The 24,860-nt window shown below is 42.1% G+C and overlaps 1 long non-coding RNA gene across 1 annotated transcript; it reads right to left on the reverse strand.

Moving 5' to 3' along the window:
- Positions 1-3,730: 3,730 nt before the first annotated feature.
- On the reverse strand, positions 3,731-15,137 carry LOC308195195. Its single transcript, XR_013951320.1, has 3 exons — positions 15,014-15,137; positions 10,378-10,541; positions 3,731-6,676 (listed from the first exon to the last, which is right to left on the reverse strand). It is a non-coding gene; the product is annotated as an uncharacterized lncRNA (long non-coding RNA).
- Between the last annotated feature and the right edge of the window lie 9,723 nt (positions 15,138-24,860).

Genomic DNA, 24,860 nt, shown 5'->3' on the forward strand with positions numbered 1-24,860 from the left:
TAGTTGACTTAATTGATAAAGTGATTGGAATGTATTATTGCTTATTATATGTCAGGAGAGATAAATATGTAATTAATGCTTATGAACTATTTTACTGATATAATCTTTTATTATATAATCTTGCATTTCTGTAAATAAGATTACAAATGCAGTTAACAAATATTCTGACACAGCTCTCAAAACTGCCTGTCTGTAATGGCTGACTATGACTGAAGAATTCAATTCACAGCGATGCTTTCATGGACTACCTTTGGTACTCCACTGATCACAAGTTCAAGAGTGACAGACAATAATTCTGTTCTAGTCCATACTCCTGCTCCAAGATGAAACCAACAGTATCTGCCTTGTTTCCCAAATTGGTACAAACAATCCTATTTGTTGACTGATCATTCCAAGTAACAATAGGGGTATAAATATTTATGCTAACACCATTTCAGAAGACTGGGATCTCTCCTTTATAGGGCAGGACCAGCAGAGTATGGCACAAGGCATTTGGGAAATCCCGCTGGATTTCTCAGCAAGTTCAAGAAGCATCTGCAGGCATCGTTTTTTCTTCCTGCACCAGTCATCTGCTGTCAAGGTTGATACCAATAGTATCTGTAGCACTGTAATTACTTGGACAGCTATTACGTTGAATTTCTGGATAGAACAGCAACATGAAATCATGCACATTTAACGAAGTAATCTAGATTATAAATCTCAGGTTCAGAAATACAGCATTAAGACTCTAGATTTGAGAAACATTTTATACAGAACACATTGAAATTACCATGGATTCCCAGCCTGTAAAACCTGTTAGTCTTCACATATGCAGAGCTTCAAAGCAATCTGTTTTGTTCAAGTTTGCTTTTAAAATATTTTAAATTGATACATTTTTAAAATAAACTGAGGTGTGATAGAAGGGATTTGTAGTGAAAATTTGAATAAAGACTTAATTTAAGATGTCTGCTGCCAAATGATTGACACCATAACTAGGAACAAAATGCAGCTGTACAGTCTCTCAGCGGCAACAAAAACTGAAGTCATAGTTCTAAAATCTGATGGAACACTGTCATCTGGTGGCAATTTGAAGAGAGCACAGACAGACTCTAATCTTTTTTGTTCCACGGGCTTCTTCTATTTGAAGAGGTTTATTTTAATAATCAATTAATTTACTTCAAATTATCTCAATTTCAACTCAAGGTCTGGATTGTTCACATCATTAAAAAGGAAGTTTGGCACCACAGATCCTGCAAGTTACGCCAGAAATAAGTTACCACAAATTACGACTCATATTGGAAGCAATGCCTTAATATTTCGGTTCTGCAGACTATCACAGGCTCCTGCAGCAACTCAGCCAAGATTTCATAATAGGCACAGAGCAAATTTGTGCAGAAAGTTCAGAGGAAGATGTGGAAGTGATTAGAAATCTAACAAAATGAAAAATTCACATGCTACATGCAGGTTGTATCTTATTTAGCAAATGGCCAAGCAGGCATCTGTCTTTGCAATTCAACCAGTAAGTGTAGCTGAGAGAACTCGTACAAGTGTTTTTAACCATGAAAAAAACAGCTCAGCCATTTAGGTTTTCTAATGGCATGGAGATGTTATCATTGGAAATGTTTCTGGCTTATTTGTCAGTGAAACCAGTAAGTCGCCGTTAAGATTTTTAATATTGGCAGAGAATTTTGTGATCAAGTATGTGCCTGAGTACCCGCTATTGAGAAAAGCCCTAGGGCTGTACAAAATCCCAGGCAAGTACAAGCCCAAAACAACAATGTGTGAGCCAAAGCCAGTTTTAGGTCCATGATTTGAACAGAAATGCATGTGGACATTTTGCTACTACATTTAACCACTCATTACTGGAAGAGAACAAAGCATTATCAGCATGATAGGAGCTAATAAGATTCCATATCATCTGTTAACACAACTGTGTGATTCTCTATAAGCAAGAACAAGAAGAAAAGGTCACACCTAGAGTTTCTTTAGAAATGTAAGCCCTAAACCTACTGGTTCACTGCCTTCTGCGCCACTGCTAAAGCTCCTGTATGAAGGATCCTAGCAAGCTGTGGGAGTGAATGGTGCCCTTTATTATGTTTACTGAAGGAACTCTGCAAATGGTTATAACACAGGGCAAGAGGTAGTGGCTCTCACTGGAGGATGTAGGGTGATGTAAGTGCTCTGAATGCATCATGAGCAACTGCAGCTCTAACAGAAATTCAACTGTAAATAGGGAAGAAAGAAAAAACATATTGAATTGTTCCTCATCATACTTAGAACAACATGGAATCAAGGAGAAATAGAATAAACAGGACCAGACACTCAGCTGTGCTGAGCAGGGAGATGGAAGAGGACCAGGTAGCCACAATCCAGCCAGCTCCATAATGTAAAACCGCTTGAGGACTTACAGGAATGATGCACTATTACCTGCAGATTTATTAAAACAGGCTTCAGTTCTTAAGCATTTGTAGTTCTCCCTTGCCACGCCAGAATGGACAGGAAAAACAATTGTGGTAAAGCAGAGCAAGTGTCAAAGGGTTGGTCTCTAGGCTGTTATTGCTGTAGGACAAATGCTGAGGTTCTTGTTTGGCTTCTATTCAAGCAAAATTTCGCTGCCAGAGTTTTGTGGAACAGACAGAAAGAGAACTAGATAAATTAGACATACATTTGTATTTTAAATTTCTGGCCTTGACCATATACACAGTCTTGTTTGCTGACAACTAAATCCCCTTCGGAGAATTAGGCAGTTATCATTAATGGTCTGGTCACAGCAGGGACATGGGATGAAGGAGAGTTATGCAGTTTATCATATGATACTGCTCTCTACGGCAGGACGACCAGAGTATTCACTAACAAGAACAGCTTTAGAGACTTGCGTTTAACTTCCCCTGATAATACCGAAGCTGATAAAGTTTTGAATTAATTTTTTATATAGGGTACAGCTTAGTTATTATGCATCACATTTAGCCAATACTTCAAGACTGAATGGAATCTGATACTGGTTATTGTTTGCTCTTTGTTTAAGCACAAGATTCATCCTTTGTCTTCACAGTTAAGCTGTCAAGGCTGCCTATAAACTAAATTCACCAATCCAGAGGAAGCTGTAGCATCCTAACAGCTATATCAGACTCAAAATATAGCTAACAAAGTTAAATGCTAGATGAATTGCTGCCAAAGACAACAGTAATAGCTTCCATTTTAAGCTTACAGGGAAGGATTTAGAACACCTCAATGTTGGTTGTGATGGGATGGACTTCAGTTACTTTTGGTTAAAAATAGAGGGAGGTACCTCTGTAGATGAGCAGCAGGAGATGCAACGTCTTTCTCTGAGGTATTCCGTACAGAAAGGAGGGGGGTTGTTTGGTTCCTGTGCCCCCCTCTTCAGCCCTAACAGCCAAAGCTGAGTCAGTGCAAATGTTAAGGACCAAAGCCAAGCAGATCAAATTCCCTCCATTTCCTAGTTTATTGCTCTAAGCAAGGTTTGAAATAAACAGTATCCTTTTTATTGTTATTTCAGCCTCACTGGCACTGAGTAGTCTGCAGGCAAAAGGAGGGAAGAGCACAGAGAGGGGTGAAATAAAGTGCATAGTTGTAATGCACTGGTCCTTTCCTTTCAATGTTATGTTATTATTTGGTTCTGGTTATTGACCTGTAATTTTCCACAGTCTCCTAGGGCTTTCCACCACTGTTCGAAATAACTGGTTTACAGTAGAAACCACAAATTCATTAAGGCCAATGGTCATTTCTTATTCCTCATGGAAGGAATATTTTCAACATACAAAGGTATTATTTGTCTCCTGTTCTTGACCTGGATCACCCCCTCGGGATCTGTTCTTCTACCTACACAGGAGAGATGACCAGCCTTCTGGAAGAGTGTTTGCCTATGCATCTGCAGGTGTTTGTAGGAGGAGCAGAAAGCCAGCTATACTCAGGTATTACCCTGCCAAACATTACACTGCCTTCACTACCCTTAGCCAGCTCCAAGTGCCCATGAGTAGCACTGTAAAGCAGGGGCAGACAATGCCTGAAACTTGAATTAACAATCCCATAGCAATTAACGATGTCAAAGCAGGCAAGGTTGCTGGTACCTTTGTCTCCCCTGCCAGTTTTTCAAGTGTCCCCCTAGCAAACAGGAACTATGTATGAACACGCATAGAAAGACCTTGAGAAAGAACAGAGAAGGAATGAAATGTGCATGCCTCATGTTCCTGCTGTCTTTTTAATCCTTGAATCTTGAATAGGATGGCCAAAGAGAACAGCTTCCTACAGATAAGTGAGAAACTGGGCGTAGTGGAGAAATAAATCAAAGAGGAATAGAAAAAGTAGATTCCTAACCCCACATAGATGGAGAGGAAAGAAGATTTATTTAACAACTACCTGTGTTTTAGATGATGTGGAAACTACCAAATTGCATTAGCATCAGGTGAAAAGAACACAATATCAGCTGCCATGGACAACAATGACCATAGCAGCCTGTTTGTGAACAGGGGGCCAGAAACATTTGTGATTGCTCCATAAACAATCTCATCCCCCTGACAGCATTAGTAACTGTAAACAAGGTCATGTTGACAGGTCCTGCTATTTCTCCAAACTGCACAAAGTTGCTGCACATGCAATAGTTATTTCTGAAGGCAAACTAGTCAGTGGTAGAGAAGCATTTGAGAGAAGATATGCAGGAGATGAATGAAAACATAAGGGAACCTACCCTTCCTGGAACAAGAGTAATAGGCTGGTAAAAGTCAGGAATTTGTTCGCAGCCATACCCCAGGTACAGATGATGCATCAGGTAACTTAAGGAAAGCATGTGTGAATTGGCTGGAGATTGTGTTTTGTTTCAACAAACTTGGGATACACAGAAGACCAGATGAAGAATACTTCATAAATGAGACAGAGGAAGTTGTTCAACAAACAACGTTTTCTTGCCTCTGGCAAGGAGAGACAGTGAATGAGACTTTATATGGCCATAATACTGATGTTAGTACAATCAAGAAACAAAAGGCATTCATAAAACTTAGGAAAGCATCTACTGTATATTTGATGACAGCCTAAAAGCCCTTGCAAATGCCAAGCTAGCAATAGAGATCTGGTGGACGTACTAAGTTACAAAAACTACTTTAGCTTATGTTACCAGGAAGAATGAGAAAAATATACAGAGTAAAATATACAGAGTAAAATTCAGTTCAGTACAGACTGCACAGAAATTAACACTTTCAGCTGAAACACATGAATTCAACTTAATGACATTGAACTGAGATCAAACCAAGCCACAGAGCAGATATGAAAAAAATAAATTAAAAATACACCCACTCTTGAAAGTGGGTGAAGCCTTGCTATGCCAAGTTGTTTTCTAAGACAAAACCCATGTAAATTAAGAAGCTAAGAAATGAGTTGCCTACAGGACATCAGTTGCTTTTATAGGTTTTATTTCTCAATATTTTGCTACATGACCTTTTCATGTAGACATTGTTTGCAATCTCCACATATCTTAAAATTAAGAACACATTCATTGCCAGAATCACATTGCTTTATGATGGTTTCTTATTTACATTTTCTGAAGTAAGGGCAACTAAATGCATGATGCATCTATGGAGTTCACGCTATTAAACACTAGTTAAATATCCCATGAATGTACCAGCATTTGTTCTTGTCAGGACCGTAAACATTACAGTCTGAACAGCCAGACCTAAGTCTTGGCCCTCTTTTCTTCCAGAAACCCTTGCCACAGGTTAGTTGAATAGAACAGTCATATGTCAGATGTGAAAACCATGTTAAGCCATATTAATAAATTCAACATTAAACTGAGATTTCTTTCTCTCTTCTTGACTGTATTAAAAGTCATGACAAATGACACAATTGCTGTTACTGAAGCTAATTTAACAGCAGTTTTTGCCTTTCAAAAAACAAGCTTTTTGCTTCTCTGAGTTAACTTTTTTTATTGCGCATTTAAACCATTTAGGCAGTAGGACTTTCTTTGATCACATTGAGCTTTTCACATCAGAGAGAGAAAATATGGTTGGTTCTGCCAAAACTACACCTTAGCTGCTTCTTAATTGTAATTTACTTGCCTCCAAGAGGTGTGTGTATATATATATACACACACATACACACTGCAGACTATATACATACACATTCTGAAAGAAGATTCTCCCAGCTGTTGAACTGCAAGAGTACATATTTATTCTTTGGGATGGGCTAGCTAGGTTGTCAGGTTATCAGTCATCTGAGGCAGCAACCTGCCACCAATACAAGCACAGGTGTATAGCACATCAGAAGGCCTTAGGTCCATCATTCAAAGATGTGGCAAAATAGCCAAATGAAACTGACACAGAAGCATTGCCCTCATCCATCAGTCTCTCCTCACAGGAGAAGTGCTCTTGCTCAGTCAGCTTGGTGGCTTACCCCAGACTTGTTCCTGCTTATTGAAGTCTTCCTTGTATTGCTTGGGAAGGTAGAATGCGAAGCAAAACTAGATGAAATATCCAGATTTGACTGAACAAGTGAGATCAGGCTATGCTGCTGTTAACACAGCCCAGGATGCTGTTGTACTTTTTTGCTGCAATAAACACTACAGCTCACACCCAGCTTGCTCTCCAGGCAGCTAGTACCTGGCTCATATCATTACAAGGGTTTCTTCTTTCTGAAGGCTATTTATTGTTTTTGTCTTTCTTGATCTTCATAAGGCTCAACTTTCACCTGGCTTGAAAAAAATAAAATAGTTATCCAGTTAGAGCACTCAGTAGCGGTGCTTGCGTAAGAGTAAGTTTTATGAGTCTTCCTGCTGAAAAATAAACCTCATTTATACAAGAATTCCAGAAACTCTGGACTCAACACAGAGAATGCACTTCTTTGGAAATTCCCCTACTTCAGGCAGGCATACAGTTAGTTTTAGAGCTGCTTTTGTAGGGAGTGCTTCCACTACTTTGGCAGAAGCAGATTCCAAAGCTGTTAAAATACTCATTACATTCAGAAGTGATAAGCAAGAGTCCAGTATCTATTAGTTATGTACCCCAAGAGACCACACATTCAGAGAGGCCAAGGATTTTTTTGTTGCTTCCATTTAATACTAACTATAGCATCCTGTATCCAGTCATGAGTACCTCTTGCCTGAGAACACTACCAGCTGGCCTGGAGTGCTTCAGCTGTGTGCAGTTACTCCATAGCCATCTAAGGCCATGGAGGAGCCAGGACAATCAGTCCCCTACACACTAATTACTGTGCAAAATCACTTGATTTTGATTTAGTCATTAATAGGTTCCTCCAGGGGAAAAAAAAGATATTACATTTTCTCTACAGTGTTAAATGGGGTACTAAGGTACTGCATTTGTCATCTTCCTCATGAGGAGGATTTCATGACTTGATTTAGGTATTGCCACTCAGTGCTGGTGTACAGCCACCTAACTCACAATTGAAAGGTTTCTCCCCCACCATCCTTTACTCAGGGACAACAGCTATGTCTTAGAAAACCATACAAAGCTAAATCAGTTTTGTAGTCTGACTTAGCCTGCTGCTCCTGGAGTGCCTCATATTTCGGGTGCAGAGGTCTACTGTGAAAGTATGCCTCAGCTGGAGGAGGCCCCAGCAGGAACTCCGCTTCTGCATCATAATGGCAGTGGGGAGCCTGTTGAAAAAACAGTCAGCTCACTCCATGAGACATTTCCTCAAGGAGTGAGGAAGTGTACAGTCCTTGACTGATGGTGCGATTGCACAGAAAAGAATGTTAGTGTCTCCCCATGCAGGGCAACCACATGTTAAAACTTAACAAGCTGCATCTGAGAACAGATAAGTTAATGGGTTGGCTAGATATGAATACAGCTATAATCATCAATATAAACAGGCTTTCAAAACAACCAAGTAATTAATGATTAAGTGGCACTGAATAAGTAATTCACAATGCACTGGACAGAAGGAAGAAGCAGGAGTGTCCCAACGCACAGCAGGTCCTTTGTCACTTCTGATCTCTAGATACTGATCCAGGAGAGATTCAGGCTCACTATATTTAGATCTCAGACACACGATGCTTAAGCTGCCACATGCCACAATTAGGGTCAGGAACTTCCAGAAATCATTCTTAAGTACAAAAGATATATGCATTTAATCAGTTCCTTGACATGTTTCATAACATTGCACGACTTATCTGTGTGGTTCATCAGTTTCGTTTCTACAATTCACAGCAATTAAGTTAATAACTTGGGTTTTTTTTGTTTGTTATTTTGTTTTTTACTACTTACCATATCCTGTTTTGAGTACTTTGCTTTGACTCTTGTGACTAAGCAAATGAATACTATGATTCTGCTTCGCCCCCAGGAAAGTGAACTGCAGCTTCATAATTCTAGCTTTCGATGAGATTTGTACAAGATGTTTGGAGGAGTCTCAGAGAGAACTGTATCATAATTAGCATTTTTTATTAGTCACATTGCAACCAGCCCTTCTAAAAATTCACTTCAAAAATGAAAGTGACCTTCTCCTCTAGGAGCCCTTAGCAGACATCACACCATGTCCTAGCCACAAGCCATGAGGAAGGCAGGAATGGAAAGGGTCTGAGTGGCACATCCCCCTTTTCCAAGGGAGGGAAACCCAAGCAGACAGCTTGAGAAGAACCAGTCCTTAGGGAAATAGATCTCACTTACAGATGCTTGCAACTTAAAAATATTACCTTATCTTTTGCAAAGCCAAGCATAATCTCAGAATGTAGTGTGGGAAAATGCAACAAAGTTCATACTGTCAGAAGATCACCTATTTAGTCAATTCAGTACTATTAAGCAGTTATGAGTAGCTGAGAATGCTGTTCCAGACAAAATTTGCAGGGGATGCTTATTAATGCCTGTCATTGCAGAACCTCCATGATGTTTGACATCCCATCTGAATGTCATCGGTTGTACAGAGACAGCCTTGTCAATGCCCTGAAAGGTTACAATGATTTCCTTCTTTGCCATTGTCTGGCAGAGATTAATAGAGACAATATACAAGACAAAGCTTTGCTTGCCTGAAAAGCCCCCATGAGACATTTCCTGTCCTCTCAAACCATGACTGACCTTCTGGAAGCAGAAACAGCATTATAGCTACAAGTCAGTAATAAGCTACATCCAGGGATGAGGCATTGAATAATAGGGACTTTTGGCATTGTCAACTCAGGCCTCAAGAATACTATGGTTTTCAATACATCAGAACATCTTTACACTGTAGAAGGTAGAAGTACTCGTGGATATGATTTTACAAATAAGAAAAGGCACAAAAGTGAAAACATTTTATGCAAACAAGGAAAAGGACACAAGACTGAGGAGCTCACCTTCAAACCTCTGCTTTTGACATTTCTTGAAAACAAGTTAAAGGCACAGTGCCATGATGCCCTTTCATACAGAAAATAGCAGCTTGTGCAGAAGTCAAGTTTCTGCAGATCTCCCTAGATGGGGCCATGTTTCAGTGCGCATTGCTAGAATAACTTATATTTCTTATTCCCTGAGCCCTTTGCTTATTTTTTCTTCTTGTTTCTTTCCTCTAATATTAAATTAAAATGCAGATCCATTATTTACTATCCCATGTTATAACAGTTAACACTTCTGCATGTCCTTTCAAAAGGAGGCAATATTCAGAAAATACACTGCGCATGAGTGCCAAAAGTCAATCCTCTCAAGGCTTTCAAAAAGTTACTGCAAATTTAGAGAACATTATGTGATTTTTTTCTTACACATGGGAATAGCAGCAGCAAAACATCATGGTATCCCAATAGACAATTTAAGCATTTTCAGCTTGGCAACTTATTATGGTTTGCTTGGACAACTCTATCCTAAACACCTCACCCAAAGTATTTGATTCTTGTCATGCTGATGATATGAACTCTGATCTCAGTTCTGCTGGTCACTCTGCACCATCACTACTTTACAGCTGTGACAAGAAGCAACAAGCACATGTGCTTTTCAGGACCAAATGGTGTCCAGATGTGTTTAGAGGTGCTTGTGGAGCAGTTGCTAATCAAGCTTCACTTACAGAGGCTTTATTTCTCCAAAATTTGTGCAGATTTTATCCACTAGAGTTACAGATCAAAACTCAAAAATCGTAGGCTTGTGAGGAATTATGAACACAGTTAAAGAAGGATGCTAACTGCACTTCAAGTATGTGATCTTGCCTGGTAACATCCAGAAGTCTCTGCTGCCAATTGTATGCAACTCTAAGAGGAAACTCTAAGTAGAAATGCATCCTAAAGATCACGATGATCAGAACATGCATTACTATTGTGATAGTAAGGAGGATAATCTCATAATACACAGCTCTTAAAAATGAGCAAGGAGAGGGGTAAAATACAGTACTGTGCTTTGAAGCCAGGTTCAAAAATGGATGACAGCTGGCCAACTACAATTCAGTTTGTGGCTTGTTCAGCAGGTGTAAATCATTTTTCCTCACCTTTTATAGCTTCCAAGGAGCTGCAGCTGGTTTCTGAAGCCTTCAAATTGATCCAGTCCATGAGAATTGAAGCCATTCAAATTTGAGGTGTATAGACTCGAGGCTTTGATTTCATCTGGCTCAGATCAGCTGTAGTAGTACAGGTTTAATTAGCATGCAAGTTCCTGAGGGAAATAAGGCATTTTATAGTTCTTATTTCATTGGAAACTGCATGCCAGATGCTATGGAAATCTATACCATGCCAAAAATAGGAAAGAAAACAGAAGAATAATAGTTACTACGATAGAAGATTGGGATCCTGGAATTACCTGCTTTTGTGATTTCAAATAAATTAGGTATGCACACTCAGCTTTGTACAAACAACTAAAACAGTTACTTTTCACTGATCAGAGGTTTTCTTTAAGGGCCATTTTACCAAAGGCCTGTATGTCCCTTATCATATAACCAAGAGCAGAGCCCAACAGCTGTGTACAGCTCACAGGAGCTTTCAGGACACTCTCCTGAAGATGAAAGGTCCTGTATCAGATTCTCTCAGCTGGCTCCATATTTCCAGTCTAACTTGTCAGACACTGACCATAGCACAGAGGTTCCCCTATATCATACAAGGAAGTCATCCTGTCCATGATATCAGGGTTCACAGATGCTAAGTGAGCAGGGCATTACTATTTGCCTCGTTTGAATGTAGCCATTGAAGTCTCATCCCTCCACAGAAAGACATCTACACAATAATCTAGCACTAATAGCCAGAGGACAAATCTGTCCCAGGACATCTACACGCATAATTTCTTATCCTGCTTGGATGTCTATAAGCGCACAATGAGGTCCTGAAATAACTCCTCTCCTGGCCTTGACATACTTTATTGTCCAAAACAAACAAATGAAAAAAACTAATAAGGACTAGCTAAACAACTTGCAATTCTATTACCTAGAAAGTATCTATATGGACTGGAAAAAGTAATTTGGGAAAAAGAAAATCATGGCTGAGACTGAGTCTTTATCTTCCTCTTATTACAGAGAAGCTCTTCAGAGTATTTAATGTGAATGTGTTCATTTGGTTCAGAGCATTGAAGTATGTTGCCCAAAATGCATACTATAGGAAAGCAGAATGTTATAGCCTATGCTGAAATTGTCCTTGGTATGATTTTTCTCTGTTTCTAAGCCAAAAAGCTATGCGCACACAAGTTTTTAAATAGGTTAAGAGGAAACAGTATAGTCCGCACATACAGAACACCTGTGTTGAGCTACATGCTCTCAGTGCCAAGAGAAATTGCTGATCATTAAAGTCTTATGTATTCCCCCTGCCTGGGGAAGTTCACAGTACTAAGAGCCATAGGGATATAATGCACTGCTACCCTGAAGGAAAGCTTCTGCATAATTATGCCCCATGAATGAGAGGCTCACAGCTCTCGCACTGAAGTGAGCTAGGAAAGACATCTCACCAAGACACGTATTTGTCAACTTTCCTTAAGCAACTCCAAATGGCTTTTAGCATACAGACATCTAATTCATATTAATTATGGTTGCCACCCAAATCTGATCCAAACTCACACATTCCAGTTCACCTCTGGTCAGTTGGGAAGGATACACTTGGATTATTTCAGCAGAGATCACTTGTGTAAGGTCCTGGACTGCAGTGCTGTGAATTCATCTTCCCCTCCATTTCCAGAGCTCAGCCTCCAACCACAAAAGCTAATGACAGCAGAGGGGAGGTGTTGCTCTCTAGCACCAGAAGATATCCATCTGGTGACAGAGGGTTCTTCCAAGCAGGGATCTGTGTAGGCACTAACAACACTTCCTGCAGTTTCCAGCACTACTTAACTTGCATACATATCCTTTCAACCTGTTCTTATCCTAGGCTGTGGGAGTTTGACAGAGCAGGAAACTTCTTCCCTCCACCTCACATGTTAGTTATGAAATGGGTACCAGCTGCACAGAAGTCCCAGAATAGGAAAGCATTAAAAAAAGTCAAACACCCAGGGCAGTGATTCTCCAGGTGTGGGTAGCTCTACGTTTGTCAGGGTATCAGGCAGCTAAAGCCTACAACAAGAATCTGTTCCCTGTCTGCATCTGCAACCACTAACACCATATGACAATTACTTGAACACATCTCAGAATCTACTTCCTAGTACTTAGGACCCTTCCTGTGTTCTCCAGTGACAGCAGGATGAGCAAAGGAGTTGCTGTGTCATGCAGCAGTTTCCGTAGCCGATATTCCTGGCAGCTTCCCTGCCAGTCAAGAAGAAATTTGCTGCAGGACCTATTCCCAATTTAACTTTAACAGACGGTGCCTACCCAAAACTTCTCAAGGCACAGCATTCCCTTTCCATGCCCAGGGGCTTTCCAGAGCAGCCAGGGATAGACTGGAGCTTAGCTGGTCAAAGGGAAAGGAATTTGAAGACGTGATGTTCCCATGCTACAAGGCAAGTGTGGGAGACAGACATGGACAGCCTGGATGGGCTAGTAGTCTGAAACCAGGCTACACTTCCTGTGTACTGGAAGAACAGAATAAGAGACAGACCACACTTCTGTTTTTCTTCAGTACTTCACATGCTTTTCCTTTTCAGAGAAGAGTATCAGCCTGGATGAGCAGTCAGCCAGGAAGACTAGAGCAATAGACCCTCCACCGCAGCACAGCTGGGTAGCACAAGCCGTTGAGCCTTGCACCAAAAAGAGCTAAGTGTCTGAGGCGTGGGTCATTCTTGCTTGGTTCAACAGCACACCAAAAGCTTGCAGGCACCTAGGGAGAGCTTCCAGACTGAGAAGATGCAAGTCAGCCTCAAATGCCCATTAAACCCTATAACTACCTCACAGCCTACTTTGGTCTAAGCTGCATGAGCCTACTCCAATCCACATAACCAAAAAACGAACACCACCACTATCCTCATGCCTTGTTACCTGTTGAGCAAATAGTTCAAATAACCGCACACAGAACTGGTGCTAGCAACTGGATTTTGTTAGCAGTTCGGGTGTTTTGTGCTTACCCTGTGTTTGTTTGTTGTGCCCCATGCTCAGGTAGTGCCAAGGGATCATCTCCCAGCTGGTACAAGGGAGAGGAACTGCAATGGTCTGAGAGGAGGGTTGAACATACAGGTTGACAATGGGGTGGGTTCTTCATCGGTATGAGAACAGGCAGCTTTTCTGGAAAGTGGGTTTCTACATCATATTCTGGACAACTACAAGCCTTTGATACTAGTGGGAGGTGCAAGATGCATTCAAATGCAGTCTGAAGTAATTACTCTCACCAAGATTCCTATAGATTGGGAATTTAACATGGACAAATTCAGATCTTGGTCAGCAATCTAGGCAGAAACAGTTCACAGTTCCGTATGAAAAACTAGTTTACATAGTTTTACTTAAAAAAAAAAAAGCAAGCCTCATCAACAGGACAATTTCCTTCTTCCTCCAGTACCAACACTGGCAGCCTGTAATATCTAATGTCTGTAAAACATCAGAGATGCTAAGCACCCTCAGACTGTTCCTGTGATCCAACTGATCACAACACCCTGCTACAGACCTCGATGCCCTCAGCCATTCCTATGTGGGATTTTGACCCTTACACTGAGAGGCCACAGCACACAAACCTGAAGTGAAGAAGTGTTCTTCACTTCAAGAACAAAGGACGTTGATTTGCAATAACAGTTTCTTGTATTAAGGATTCACTTCTTTCATCGAAGACTGAAAACAAGAGAAGTTACCATACTGTTAATTTTAAGGTCACTTATGCAAATATTTAAACAGAAACACAGTATGAAAAAAGAAATAAGATGATGCAAGAAACTGGGATGGTAGTAGTTCAAGGATGCAACAGGAAGCAAATAAGTCGCAGAATCTGACAACAAAAATCTCAGCAGATTTTTAAAAGAATTATAAAATCAGTCCCCATCTAGACTGTTGCCCTGAGAATGCAGCCACAGCTTAGCAAGGGGTCTCATTGCCTTTGTTAGCTGGACATAACAAAAGTGCATGCAGTCCTCCAGTCACAAATCAGCAACTTCTGACTTCTTGCTGCACAGGTGCTATTGAAAGCTCACATGCCTGGTGCACTCATACCCATCAGCAGATGTTCTTGTTTTGTGTTGCTGTTCTTGGCTTTGTGATCAGCTACAGCTCCTGGATGCAAGCAATCCTCTGTACTACATAGTATTTCAGGGTTTCTCTTTGTTCCCAAGCATAGCTGCTCTCCTTTTGGTCTCACATTTCAACAGTGAATTCAGCTGCCAGCATGAGAACTACCAAAAGCCAAGACAAGCACAGCTCTTGGATAGACAGTGTTTTGGTTTAGCCTTATGCTGAGTCTACAAGGCAAAACCTGCTCATACCCAGTTTTCCAAACCTTTGTTAACAATTAACACTTTAAGGAACACCAACGTCCTTAGTATTGCCTTTCTCCAAGCACTTCCCTCAGCACAGGAGAATCACATCATACAGAACTTCTCACATACTTACATCCACACCCAGATCTGGGACTGGCCTCCCTAGAGCAGGGTACCATCAAGTCACTTCCCTGGGCACTTAGCTGCTTTCCACCTCTAGCCTCCACCTCAGACTCATTGCTCCTATTCCCTCTTCAAAATACATTTAGGCAGCATACTCACTCCTGACAAGGCAGCCTTATTCTCATGTTATAAACACTCACCTGCACACTCTATCTCATAGCTCCTCAATCCAGAACAGCATCTTCTGAAAAATAAATAAATTAATAAGACAAACACACAACCCCATCCTTCAAATTACCCTCTCTTTATAGCCCTATCTGGCAGCTGCCTTTTATAGACCCCATCATTGTTAATTAAATCCCTCTGGTACATGGCTGTGGGCTGAGTGATTTCCAAAGGTGCTCAGCTGCTTGCTGGATGAAGCTCCCCCCTATCCTTTCAATGCTGCTTAGCATTAGAAAAATCCAAGTAAAAGGGGCTGGTTGATGATAGGCAGCATTTGGAGGTGGGATGTCCCCTGCAGTCATCAATTCTCTCAAGTGAGAAAAACTGGCTGTAGGAACTTAATGGCTACAGCTGTCACTCATGATTATATTATTTTTCCATCATTTCAGGAAAATAAATAAATAAATAAATAGAAATCATCAACAAGAAAACAATTCCTAAGATGCAAGTATGAATACACCTGTAGAGGAATGACAGTTCACAGGATTGCCTCAGTGGAGACAGGTTTATAACAGACAACCGTGATGGCTCTTTGCTGTAGGCAAATGACTGCTGTAGTAACCACAGCACACCTTGTAAAATGGTCCATGTCTGGAATGCCAAATAGGAAAAATCCCAGTTCTGCTCCAGCCATTAATTTCAAAGAGCAAACCAAGAGTTTGGTGAAGTGCTGTAAGGGCAGTCTTGTAGCAGGAGGAATGATATTTCTATTTTCTCAGAAATTCCAGAAATCTTTTAAATTATCCTTCCGAACTGGAATGAAGACTCAGAGTATGGTCATTTCCTGCAGAAAGCAGGTGTCGTTTCAGAAAGTACAAGAAAGTTCATGCTGGCTTTTCTGGAATCAAACTGAGCAAGCAGTCACCTCGAGCCCCTGAGACTTCTCCCTGCCGTTCACTCCCGGGGGCCTCCCCCAGAGCAACGAGCTCAAAAGCCTGTCTTGGTTCTGGCAAACTTTGCTTCTCTTTGGAGAGCTGAGGTCACATCTGCAGAGCCCTAATCTCCTGTAGGCGCCTTCTGTGAATCACGCTGGTTGCTTGAAAAGCAGCATCCTCCTACACATTCATCTGAGCTCCAGCACTGAAGTTAAATTAACCTGTTAAGGAGTTATGGGCTGTAACCATCTGAATTCTTCCCTCTGCAGAGTGGAGAGTTATAAATAGTGTAGGAAGTTTTATGTCTTACCCAAGTCCTCTGACTGGCTGGATTCCATGTCCACACAAAGGATTTCTACTTTGGTCTTTTACTCTCTAGGTGTGGAGCTGACATTTCAATTCTTTCAGTTTTTGCTCCCATCGGCTGACAAGCTTCAAGTTGGCCAGAGCCAACTTCATCTTATTTTGGAAAAAAGCATCCTGTCCATGGCAGTCAGGCTGCTGATCACCTCATCAGTCCATCCTGCTATTCTAGGCCAGAGGTGTCACAAATTCACTTTCCATTTACCCAGCTATGCCTGGAAGTATTTTATCAGATCTTTCTGGGGAACCTCTAAAACCCAAAGCTCCTTCAATCCAACCTGTGAAGGTCTCAGCTTCAGCACTAGGCTAAACTACTTTTGCAAAACTTCAGATGTTTCATGTGCCCTTTCCTTCCCTTGGATCTCCATTGATTCCTGAAAGCACTGTCATTCCTTGTCCCACCTCATCTCAATCGGAGTATCCCAGGAATATCCCAGTTTCTTTCCTTGCAGATGGGACTTCATTTGGCAGTAATACAAACTCCTACCACAGTTCCCAGTGAGGGCCTGCACTTGCTTTAGGAATAGCATCTCCTTGTACTCTGTACCTTCATCAGACACTGCAGGTGATCCACACACAGCGTTTTACACACAAAGACCGTATGTATGGGTGATGGGTGAATGGGACAAGCAGGCACCTCCTTCTTTCTCTTCATAGGCATCCATGGGAGGAGGGAGCCTATCTGTGCAACAGGGGACAGTGCTCACTTTCTGATGGCAATTTCTTGGTGGTCACTTTCCAACAGTCACAGACCTCAAGAAGGCTGCAGCCCAGGTTCCTGCTAGGTGTCCAGCAAGTGCACCTTCAGCCAGCTGGCAATGCCACAGAGTTTGTTTGAAGAGTTACATGGAGGATGACAAAATATCACTGCATGCTTCACTGTGCAAGAAAAGCAGGGAGCTACAAAAAGTGTGGTTTGGTTGGTCTACCCCATGCTTGATACTGGCTATGGACACAGTCCAAGGAGATGATGCTGCTCTGAAGAAAGCAGCAGCTGCAGGTAAATTAGTGCTCTGGCCTCCAGAAATTTTTGCATCAGTCCATCTGCCTATGGCCTTGAAATTCTTGAATTCTGTTTCTCTCCAGCCTTTCTGAATGTCTCCTTTCTCTCCACCAGTTCCCCTTAGCTGCCTCCTTCTCCCTATTCTCTTGATCATTGTCCTGTTTTGCAGGTGTTCTGGGCTGCTGCTTACCAAAACCACCCTCAGACACGGCACTCCCTCCCTCCTGCACTTCCCACCTCTTGGTGACCAAGAGGGGAGAAGTCCCATCCTGCTAGGGCCTGTCCGCCCTTTCGCCATCTGTATCAGAAAGTATGAGCTTGATCACACTTTCCATGGAGACAGACAGCTCTTGGAATCAGGCTTCCCAGCAAGAAACTGCCAGGAAGGACATGCACATGGCTGTACCATCTGCCCAGCATCACTGCAGGTGTCACCAGGTGAGGAAGGAAGCCAATGGGTTAGGTGCCTGCTCCCAGCTCTTCTGAATCCCAAACCAGATCCCACTGTCTCCTTCCGGACCTTTCTCCAGTCTCTCAGAGGCTCCCTGCTTCCTACACCAGCTACCCAGTGGCCCTTGGACACGTGGATCCACTGCCCACACAGCGGCTGAGCGCAGCTGAGTCGAACACCTGCGGTTTGTAGGCGGTGAGGGTACAGCACATCCAAGCACAGGGCACTCGCCCTGGAGATCAGATCTGTGTCTTAAAATCCAGAAATACCTAACTGCTGGCTGCTGTAAAACCCTTTTTAAAGCAGCTACGGGGGCCTCACACAGAGACTGCTGGCAAGGTGTGAGCCCAGACCTTCAGCCCACTCTTCACAGCACCACGGGGACTGGGAAACACAGGACGGCCCCGCGACAGGGCCAGGCCTTGTAGCAAATGGTTGGCCCCTCATGCTGGAGCCGGGACACAATGCTCAGAGCCCTGAGCTAGGAAATATGTTTGCACAAGACACAGTTGTTCACCGGAGCCAGCTCAGATTAGACGCAAATTTAAACACTGAGGTTATGTCTACACTGTTGGGCAGATAAGCTCACAGGGAGCTGCACCTTCTCTGCTGGCCAAGGGAAACTGCAGCACGTGAGGATCTAAGGCCCCTTCCCAGGAGTGCCCTCACACAGACAGACCTTGGTGGGGCCACCTGGACTCCCTCTGACTCTATCAGGTATCGAGGACTTCCAGACGAGAAGAATCTGAGACAGATAACACGGAGGAGGGCAGGCTATGTTGTGATGTGACCCTTAAAGGCAGTGAGGACCAAAATATGACTCCATTGCACTGAGATGCTCTGCAGAATTTACAGCTCGCAGAAACGAGCACCAGCCCCTTGTGGCTTGCCTCTTCAAAAATCTCCATCGCCACAACATGCAAAATTGTGGTTCAGCCAGCCAGCCAGCCCCACAAAGGCAAAAGCAGAGGAAAAACAAATCTCTCTGTCAGGATCCCGTCCCAGCCTCCAGGTCTAGCATGTTATTCATTACCTAGACCCACCACTGCCAAGGGATTTGCCAAGGGAAATGAATATCTCCCTCAGGCGGGAGATAGCCCTCCACAGAGGCTGAGGAAATCATAGATGTTCCCTCACCCATCTACTAAAGTTAAATCCATCTGTCTGGACTCCCTAGGAGTCAGAGAAACCCAACAGCAAGATGCCCAGGTGGCTGCTTGGCAGAGCACTGGGGATAAAGAGGGACCAGGATGAAGCAGACAGGGCACTGGTGAAACTGCACCTTGTGGGCATATGGGCACAGCTGAGGGCTGAGTGAAACTAACACTTGAGCTAAACCCATGTTTGCAGAAATGAGGTTGTCACAGGCACTAACAGAATACAGTATACATTTTTCTGTGGTCTCAATGCAAGACTTAAGTCTGAAAAAAAAATTAAAAACACAGGAAAGCTCTTGAAATAAGCTTTGCTATCTATCTTTTGGCCAGAAGTTGAGTTGGCATCAGTTATTCAAAAAGAACATGTTTTAGGAAAGGAAACATATGTGCCTAGAAAAGAAAAAAAGGAAAAAAGCATAGGTTAAAAACTTCATGATCTCATTTGGACCATTTTATCTCAGTTACTGGCCTGGAAAGCCATAGAGAGCCTTTGCTACTGAATGCAGGAGGAAAAAAAAAAAGTCTATACATTCAAACATAATTTGTCAAAAATAAAAAAATAAAAAATTGAAAGACAAAATAAAATTCCTTAAGCTAAAAGTACTCAAATACTAGAGAATTTTTGTACATTGCCTATTTTGGCAATAATTTTATAGCTGACAACAGAAAAGAGAATATTCCTTAAAATACTCTCTCTCAATAAAATGAGGAGTATTTGTTCCTGTTTAGATCCCCAAAGAAGCATTCGCTATTGTTTAGCAAACATCTTTTTAACTGCTTTTGAACAACTAGGCATATTCAAGGCTTTTATGTCAAATTATTCTTGTCAGATCTTGTCTGTGAAATATCTTCCCTCTCCATATGTCTAGTCAAGAGAGACACAATATGCTGAGATATCCACTATGTTGTTCCATGGGACTAAATTCCCTATAGAGGATAGATTGGTTTTATGCTCCCAGAATCCATTTTTTTTTTACTGAGACACTGCAGATTGTTCCAACACATGAAAAGGTCGTATTTCACTTGTTGTATTTTAGTTACATGCATCAAACATGACTCTTGATTAGTTTTTCAACCTGAATCTTTTCTGATGAGTTAAATTTCTCATTTTCTGATTAAATTTCTCATTTAATTCTGGGTTGTAAGATATGTGAGGGAACATCTCCTTTGTTTGCACACTGTGGTGACTATTTAAAAAAATAAATTAAAAACAAATGAACAATGAGGGGTCATCAAAATATCATCTGGGGTGGAATCTCCCTTGCTTTGGGAGCCGCTACGATATCCCGGTGATTGCATTAACTTACCCCATGATTTATACCACATACGGCATGAGCATGTCAAATATTAGCTTCATCAAAATTTTGCACAGTAAAGAACCTCATCTGGGCAGCATTTCCTGTATCAAACCATGCCAGCCAAAATGAAACATGAGCTACAGCTTGCTGAAGTTTTCACTTTTATAGGTAAAGATTTCCCCATTTCAGCTCTTCTCTCATCACAGAGGTCATTTATGTCTTACTGCCGTCAGTTGTGCAAGACTGGAAAATAATTAACACCTATTCCAATCAAAGAGTTTCCTTCATGAGTTTCCTTTTCCTCCACGAAAGGAGACTCTTCAGGGCTGCCCACAAGACACTGCTCACAGCAGAGCCTCTCCTGAAGGCAGCAGGGCATTTCTGACTGTGTTCACATCCCCTCCAACCCTTTTTGTATGGCATTTTTCTATGATGATCCCCCACCTCCCTTCAGCTGTAGGCTCATGTCTTGTTTTCAAGTGTACACCCTCCCAATACAAAACTAAAATCTCTAGAGACCCCATGGACAGAAACAACACACATCCCTCCTTTTACTCTGAAGGTCGTGCCTGGTCCTGCCTAGCATGTTGGCTACCTCAAACTGCTCCACTCCTGCCTGAAGTATCCTGTGCTCATGCCTTAGGAGTCTGACACACTTCCTTCATTACCCATCTCTGTCCATTTTTGATCACGTCTCTTCTGACCTTTGAAATACCAGGCTCCTGGCCTGTCACTGTGTCAGGTGCACTCAGCTCCTTCCTGGCACTTCTCCCCATCTTCTCCTTGGCTAGGTCCACCACCACCAGCAGGATGTGGCTGGGGAAGCTCTGCCCGACCATCCACTTTCCTCCAGACGCAAACAGTCTCCTTCTGTGGGCTTTCTCAAAAGGGATCTGCTGGTTCCTTCTTCAGCTGAAGGGCGTCCAAGCCCACCGAGCTCCAGAAGAGGCTGGAAACACCATCTGTTTCCCCCAGCTCTTCGTGACGGGGAACAGGATACAGCCCAGGAGCCTGTGGGCCGATGAGATATTTTTGAGCTTCAGCTTTCTGGTGATTTGCTGTCATTCAGGGGTTCTGGTTGTGATGAACTGCTGCATTTTGCTCTCTCTTGTTGCTCACTATACTAGGTTTTGTGCTATCCAAAGAATTGATGACCTTATTTTTCAGGTGCAGTGACCTCTCCACGGCACTTGTGCTGCTCAGCAACACAGAAAATGTAGCTGCTGAAGTCTGCGGCGAGTTTTATTTACAAAGCTTTTTTCAATCTAAAAGTACAAATAATAGCTCTTTCTCAAGCTCTCTGGCATCCATATGGCCACGAGCCGCTTCTTCCACGTGGAACTTGCGAAAACCTCATTCCAAAAGAAGTTACTACTTGTACATGCACTGGGTTGCTGGGAATGGACTGGCCAAAGGACTGCTTTTAGTTCACACTTCAGCTAAAAATAAAGAATGTCTGGAACATTTTTCCTTTCCACTTGCTCTTGATTACTAAGCAGATCAGCTGAGGAATTATCTTTTTCTCTACAGCACCCACTCTAGCCCAGATGGACTACATCTTTAAGCCTAGAGAATGACACCAAAGGCTTAAATAACCCATTATTCTTAAATATGAGTGATGTAGGACTTCCAAAGGCATAGTGCCACCTAACTCCATCCCTGTCTCCTGTTCTGGGACACTTCGTCCTGGGAGGGACAGACTCAGAGCCCTTGGGTGTTAAGCAGAGATAATCCATGTTGAATTAGAAGAAGAGACAGTAAACTTCTGAGTGTGAAGTTTACATATCCTTATCAAAAATTCCTTACATAAACCAGATCTATGCCCAGAGCTGTGTCTCAATTCATAGTAAGCCCTTAAGAAAGGATATGTGCAGCTAATGGAAAACAAATGTCTGTTTTGGCAGGGCCTGCAGCCAATGTCAGTTATTCCCCCTCCTCCCCCTTCCCCACCCCCCTTTGCTGAAGAAAGAAAGAAATTGTCAAAATGAAACAGGCTGACTGAAATGTTCTGGTTTACTCTTAACCATTTGAGTGCTTCTCTGATATACAACATATGCGAAAGACCTTATCTTAGTGGCTCATGAAGAGAAAAAAAACCTGCTGAAGAAATCATGTTCTTTTTCATTAAAACATATAATGTCCTCAGGAAGGAAGTTCAGAGTTGAAAACACAGATATGCCTCATAGCCTGATAGCTTTCAGTAAGACTGTTTTAATTACTGTAGCTTCTAGACTTTGTTTTGCTGGAGTCTGGCCAAAAAACGAACAAGAGTACCAAGCAATCTTTAAACCGTTTTCTAAAGAAAACAAAGCCTAGGGAGAGCAGAATTATTAGCTGTGGCCTAATATCTCAAAGCAAATTAATACAAAGTATGGTTATTGTTCTTTTCTCAGGAAAGAGCAGTACTGTCAACACCAGCATAGAAAACACCAGAAGCAAATTCATCATCGGGATTATGGTCATTATCTCATATGAACTGTATCAAACCACAAATACTGTTTTTAACCCAGAACACAACTGAGAGTCTGACTTTACCTCAGTAACAACATGAATTCAGGTCCCCACCTGCCTGTGGGTAGGTACATCAGCTTGTACCACAGTTGAAAAATTGGTGCTCCAGAAATTCTGAGTCAGGCAGGACTCTTGCTGAGTTTTACCTTCCATGTGTGTGGAGGGTCCGACTCCCCAAAGCCTTGTCTCACCTGGGACAGTTTGGTTTGCAGATCCCAGAAGCTGTGAGCATGTACAGGAGAAGAATCAGTCCTTTTTCATGTTCTGTTTATTTAGGCATCATGAAGTTGAAGACAGCTCTAGCCTCCTAGCACCAAGTCAGAAAGCATTGTTTAATTTTCTGGAAACATATTGACAATAGAGGTCAGCTGTAGCTGACCAAGTACTTGAGCAAGTATCCTCAAGGCAATATACAGACACAGGAGAAGCTGCTCCCAGATTTGAAGCAAATGGATGGGCTGGGCATTAACAGGGTGGCACATCACCAAGAGAAGCACCATGAGAGAGAAAGGGATCATCCAGCACACAGGCACAGAGTCACTGGTGCTTGACACTGGGACTAAGCTACCACGACATTTTCTGGGATAGGTGCTAGAAAACATGGGTTGGGACTGTAAGAAAAGAAACAAGTGTCTATTGTTGGACTTCACTTCTGTTTAAACCAGTGTGCTTTGCAGGCTCATTAAAAATAAGGAGATTTCACCAAAGAAATACCTGATTCCATCATCTATTTTTGTTGGCAATTAATCAACATTCAAACAAATGTTGGCTGTTCTGTGGAACAAAATAATAAAAGTGCAAGAACTAATTTTCAAGAAGAGAAACTGTGGCTGTAATGGAATGAAGACAAACCAAACAGCAGAAGCATTTAGCAAGAAAGGGTACCCAAAGAAAGTAAAATAAGACTCAAAACAGAGGTCGGGGACACTGCAAAAGGGAACTAAATCTGTATCTAGAAACCTCTATATATACATAGTAGAACAACATTAAGGTAGGGAGGCATGTTGTAGCTGAGCTTTCCAAACTCAAGGAGCAAAGCAAATCAGTGACATGACCAGCAACCTAACTACTGAGGAACAGATTTTTCCAAGAAATGGAAGAGGCCAGCTTTCATGCCAGTATGGAAGTTGCTAACATGAGTCTTGTTGGAGTGACTGATTCCTCAGGCAGCCATTCCTCTACCTTCACCACAAGGAGCAATCCTGTGCGAAACGACGTCTCACAGCCAGCACAGCCAGCAGTGAGCAAATGAGCCTTCCTGAGCTTTTTGTCTGCCCAAACCCTGTCTCTTTGTTGTGATTTTCCCTCTGCGCTTCAGCTCAAATGCCTCTGTGCTTGCCTGACCCCCACTGTTTGTCACACCATGACCACAACATGTGGGCTAACACCCCGAGCTTCAGGTTCAATGCTCACCACATCCTTGTTCTGCCCTTGAGCTCACGCCTCTCCTGGTCTCTTTGCATCTGTCTTCTCCATAAAGTCAACCCCAGCCTGCCTGTCTGCTGGGCTTCTCCGCACATACACTAGCCCTGTGGATGAGATGAGCTGCAGCAAGTACTGGAAGAGCTATGAGGCATTAGATACACAGAGAAACTAAAGACCCTAGTCAAAAGTCCCCACCAATGAACTGGACACACCAGTGAACTTTGTTAGGACATGAATTTCACAATCTTCTTGTAACCTACAGAGATCCAGGAAGAAGAGATGCAGTTGTCTCATCTCAAATAAGGAAAACATCTGCTAGTTTAAGGACACTGTTTGCTAAAAGAGGCTTATTTCTCTTAGTTTGTTATCCAGCCCACGTAAATTTCTGGGGAGATGAACAGAAAAGAGATTCCATCTTGAAGATGTCAACTCTAAAAAACACTTAAAAAGAAAAAGACAAAAAGAAGACAGAATATTCCAGGACAGAATCTTTAGCTCCCACAGTTTAGATTCAGTTTGGCTCAGTATAGGATGGGGTGGATATCAAACAAATGCCTTCAACATAATTTGAAAATTATTTGAAAAATTATTTATTTTTATTATTTGAAAATATTTTTTTTGTTTAGGAATTGTCCTTATCTCAGATATTATCAACTGTATGGGATCACTGCAGCAAAGACTGATGCGGAAAGAAGAGGCTCATTAAACAACCACCTCATCATTCAGTAATTGCAAAGGG

Source organism: Anser brachyrhynchus (genome assembly GCF_964034855.1).
Source record: "Anser brachyrhynchus genome assembly, chromosome: 4".
In the NCBI taxonomy this organism is placed as follows: Eukaryota; Metazoa; Chordata; class Aves; order Anseriformes; family Anatidae; genus Anser; species Anser brachyrhynchus.